This window comes from Calidris pugnax, unplaced genomic scaffold, assembly GCF_001431845.1.
Source record: "Calidris pugnax isolate Ruff unplaced genomic scaffold, ASM143184v1 scaffold819, whole genome shotgun sequence".
Classification (NCBI taxonomy): domain Eukaryota; kingdom Metazoa; phylum Chordata; class Aves; order Charadriiformes; family Scolopacidae; genus Calidris; species Calidris pugnax.
This window is the reverse complement of record NW_015091473.1, coordinates 1-4,511: the sequence shown is the minus strand read 5'-3', so window position 1 is coordinate 4,511 and position 4,511 is coordinate 1. Positions and strand designations below refer to the sequence as shown.

The following is a 4,511-nucleotide window of genomic DNA, read 5'->3' as shown; positions in this document are numbered from 1 at the left end:
CCTTGTCTCCACTCAAAACCAGGGGTGCATGGTCTCTCCCTGTGGAACAAGGCTGGTGGGAAAGTGAAGTTCTCGATCCCAGTGTCAGCGCTGAGGAAAGTCACCAGCCTCTGTGTCCAGCCCAGTAAGACCCAGATCTTCCTGGGGAGCAGGGACTGGGACAGGGGGATGGGAGTAGAGGTGAGAGCCATGGACTGGCCCTTCTTGTGCCTGACAGCACAGATGCCTCCTTCAGGGTTCAGGTTCAGAGACCCCTTCCGCTCCAGGGACACTCTGGCCACCCCAACAGCTCACCATGAATCACCTCCCACCTCCACCTCCCAGCAATGCCTCCCCTCCCGGAAACATTCCTGGCCCAGCACTCAGTTCCAATAACTAAATCTCTTGCAAGGGTAAGGCAGGTTCTTCTGTGCACTTCCATCTCACATGTCTCTAACACTTTGGGAAGACAATTCAGAATCAAACGTGCTTGAATCCAGAGTGAACAAGTCTGCAGGGACAGGAGAAGCCAGAATATCAGGGGCAGAGCTCAGTCATAGAGTCACTATTTGGGTTGAAAGGTACCTTAAAGACCAACCAGTGCCACCCCCTGCCCTGGGCAGGGACACCTCCCAAAAGACCAGGTTGCACAAAGTCCCTTCCAACCTGGCCTTGAACCCCTCCAGGGATGGGGCAGCCACAGCTTCTCTTGGCAACCTGGGCCAGGCTCTCACCACCCTCACAGTAAAGATTTTCTTCTATTCTGAATCTAAACTCTCTCAGTTTAAAACTCTCCCTTCACAGGCCAGCCCAGGTACACCTCCCAAACAGGGAAAAGGAGGAGAACTCCCCATAAGATAACAAAAAAAAAAATAATCAAATACCCCCTTCCCTGGACTCTGAGGAAGCAGAACCTTTTTCTGCTCTACAGAAAGAGAAGATCAGGTCACGTCCCATGGCTGTTCCCCAGCAACTCTGGGCAGGGGAGAGGGTCCATCCCTGGGTTGGTGTCCCCAAACTGCCCACCCCCCAAAGGAACAGCCCGTAGGGGTTTCCGTGGACACAGGGAACATAGGGATGGAGAGAGGGAAAGGGGGGAAAGGGCTGATCACAGGGCACCCATGAGAGGACACTGAGACAGGAGGAGCTCACAGACACTCACCCAGTTCTCCAAGCAGTTTATCTGGAAAGAAAAAGACAAAATCAATATTTGATCAGCAGGGACAGCTTCTCATCCCTCAACTCCTCCTGCAGGAGTGGAAAGAGCTCATCCAGAGCTCAAACTCCTTCTGTCTGGGGAGTGGAAAACACCTGCAAACAACGGGAATGGCTCCGTCTGAGCCTGGATCCATCCCAAGGCTGGTGCACAAGGAGAGGAGAAGCAGTGAGTGATGAGAGGGGATGGCTTCTCACCCCACGGCAGCTCCTGCAGCAGTGGGCAGAGCTTGGGCAGATCCCACGCTCTTTCTGATTTGGGAACAATGGGAACAGACCCCAAACCACAGGAATGATTCCCTGCAGTTTAGTCATGTCCCACAGCCTGTGCAAAGAGACTCAGGTCATGTGAGAGGGGCCATCCCTAGTTGTGGTGTCCCCAGGCTGCTCACCCTTCCAGGGAAATCCATCCCTGGGCTGGTGTCCCTGAGCTGCCCACCACACCAAGGAACGGCCCCTAGGGGTTTCCCTGGGGACAGGGAATGCAGGGATGGAGGGGACAGGCAAGGGGGGAAGGGACTGAGCACAGAGTACCTGGGAGAGAACGCAGAGAGAGGGGGAGCTCACAGAGACTCACCCAGTGCTTCAGCTCGTTTGTCTGGAAAGAAAAAGACAAAATTAATATTTGATCAGTGGGCACAGCTTCTCACCCCATGGCAGCTCCTGCAGGACTGGGCAGAGCTTGGGCAGATCCCAAGCTCCTTCTACTTTGGGAATGGGAAAAGATCCCAAACCACAGAAGGAGCTCACAGAGACTCACCCAGTGCTTCTGCTCGTTGCTCTGGAAAGAAAAAGACAAAATCAATATTTGATCAGTGGGGACAGCTTCTCATTACTCAACTGCTCCTGCAGCAGTGGAAAGAGCTCATCCAGAGCTCAAACTCCTGTTTGGGGAGTGGGAACGGAGCCCCAAAGCCTGTGAATGGCTCCCTCCAGCCTGCTCACGTCCCATGGCTGGTGGCCATCAGGTCTGGGCAGGGGAGAGGGTCCAGACCTGCTCACCCACCCAGGCACATCCCCTTAGGGTTTCCCTGGACCCCAGGGGATGCAGGGCTGGAGAGGATGGGTAAGGGGGGAAGGGGCCAAGCAGAGAGCACCAGGGAGAGGACACAGAGCCAGGAGGAGCTCACGGAGACTCACCCAGTGCTTCGGCTCGTTCCGCTGGAAAGGAAAACAGAAGCAATGAGTGATCAGAGAGAACATCTTCTTATCGCACGCCTGCAACCACAGGCGTGGGCAGATCCCAAACTCCTCCTTTTTGGGATGTGGGAGAGCACCCCCAAAGCCTGTGAATGGCTCCCTCCAGCCTGCTCACATCCCATGGCTGGTGGACAGCAGGTCTGGATGTTGGAGAGGGTCCATCCCTGCTCTGGTGTCCCCGGGCTGCCCACATCCCCAGGCACATCCCCTCGAGGTTTCTGTAGACCCAGAGGATGCAGGGATGGAGGGGACGGGCAAGAGGGGAAGGGACCAAGCCCAGAGCACCTGGGAGAAGACCAGAGCCAGGAGGAGCTCATGGATACTCACTCAGTGCTCTGTGCTCAGTAAACAGAGCTGGGGAAACCCCAAACTTCTCCCTTTTTGGGGAGTGGGAAAACACTCCCTGGGTCCCAGGGATGGCTCCCTCCAGCCTGGTCATGTCCCACGCCTGGTCCCCAGGGACTCTGGGCAAGGGAGAGTCTGCTCTGGCCACCCTGCTCTGGTGGCCCAGAGCTGCCCACCCCACTAGCACATCCCCACAGGGTTTTCCGCAGGCCCAGTGGGGGACTCAGGGATAGAGGGGACGGGCAAGGTGGGGAAGTGTCAAGCACGGAGCACCAGGGAGAAGACACCGAGATACGTGGAGCTCATGGAGACTCACCCAATTTTGCCTCTCGTTTCCCTGTAAAGGAGAAACAGCAGCAATGAATGATGAGAGGGGACAGTTTCTCACCCCATGGCTGCTCCTGCAGCAGTGGGCAGAGCTTGGGCAGAGCCCAAATTCCTCTCTTTGGGTAATGGGAACCAACCCCTAAGCCTGTGAATGGCTCCCTTCAGCCTGGTCAAGTCCCACAACTGGTCCCCAGGGATTCTGGTCAGGGGAGAGGGTCCGCCCCTGCTCTTGTGTCCTCAAGCTGCCCACCCCCCTAGTAATCTCCCCTCACAGTTTCGCTGGACCCAGGAGATGCAGGGGTGGAGAGGATGGGCAAGAGGGAAAGGGCTGAACCCAGAGCACCCGGGAGAAGACACCAAGCCAGAAGGAGCTCAGGGACACTCACTCAGTGCTGCATCTCGCTGGTCTAGAGAGGAAAAACAAATGCAATGAGTGATGAGTGGGGACAGCTTCTCATCCACGAGCTGCTCCCGTTGGAGTGGGTAGAGCTCGGGTAGAGCCCAAACTCCTCCTGTCTGGGGACAGACCCCCAAAGCCTGGGCATGGCTAACTCCAGGCTGCTCACATCCCATGGCTGGTGGCCATCAGGTCTGGGCATGAGGACCTGCTCTGGTGTCCCTGAGCTGCCCACCCCCCAAGGCACATCTTCTCGGGGTTTTCCTGCACCCAGAGGATGCAGGGATGGAGAGGATGGGCAAGGGGGGAAGGGTTGAGCACAGAGCACCTGGGAGAAGACACCGAGATATGTGGAGCTCATGGAGACTCACCCAATTCTGCTTCTCGATTCCCTGGAAAGGAAAAACAAAAGCAATGAGTGATCAGAGATTACACCTTCTCATCACACGCCTGCAACCACAGGAGAGGTCAGATCCCAAACTCCTCCTTTCTGGGATGTGGGAAAACCCTCCCAAACCCTGTAAATGGCTCCCTCCAACCTTCTCACATCCCATGTCTGTTGCCCAGCAGGTCTGGGCAGGAGAGAGGGTCCATCCCTTCTCTGGGGTCTTTGACCTGCTCACCCACCCAGGCACATCCCATCGAGGTTTCCCTGGACCCAGGGGATGCAGGGATGGAGAGGACAGGCAAGGAGGGAATGGGCCGAGACAGAGCACCGGGGAGAGGACACTGAGCCAGGAGGAGATCACAGAGACTCACCCAGTGATGCAGCATGTTCCACTGGAAAGAAAAAGACAACATCAATATTTGATCAGCAGGGACAGCTTCTCATGACTCAACTGCTCCTGCAGGACTGGAAAGACCTCATCCAAAGCTCTAACTCCTTCTGTTTGGGGAGTGGGAAAACACCCGCAAACCACAGGAATGGCTCCCTCTGACCCTGATCCATCCCAAGGCTGGTGTGCAAGGAGAGGAGAAACCATGAGTGATGAGAGGGGACAGCTTCTCACCCCATGACACTCCTGCAGCAGTGGGTAGAGCTCGGGCA

At 56.3% G+C, this 4,511-nt stretch overlaps 1 long non-coding RNA gene across 1 annotated transcript; it reads right to left on the bottom strand.

The window, feature by feature from the left end:
- Positions 1-6: 6 nt before the first annotated feature.
- On the bottom strand, positions 7-4,319 carry LOC106899775. The gene is made up of 9 exons (XR_001414081.1): positions 4,223-4,319; positions 3,835-3,855; positions 3,453-3,473; positions 3,056-3,076; positions 2,335-2,355; positions 1,955-1,975; positions 1,772-1,792; positions 1,142-1,162; positions 7-490 (listed from the first exon to the last, which is right to left on the bottom strand). It is a non-coding gene; the product is annotated as an uncharacterized LOC106899775 (long non-coding RNA).
- Between the last annotated feature and the right edge of the window lie 192 nt (positions 4,320-4,511).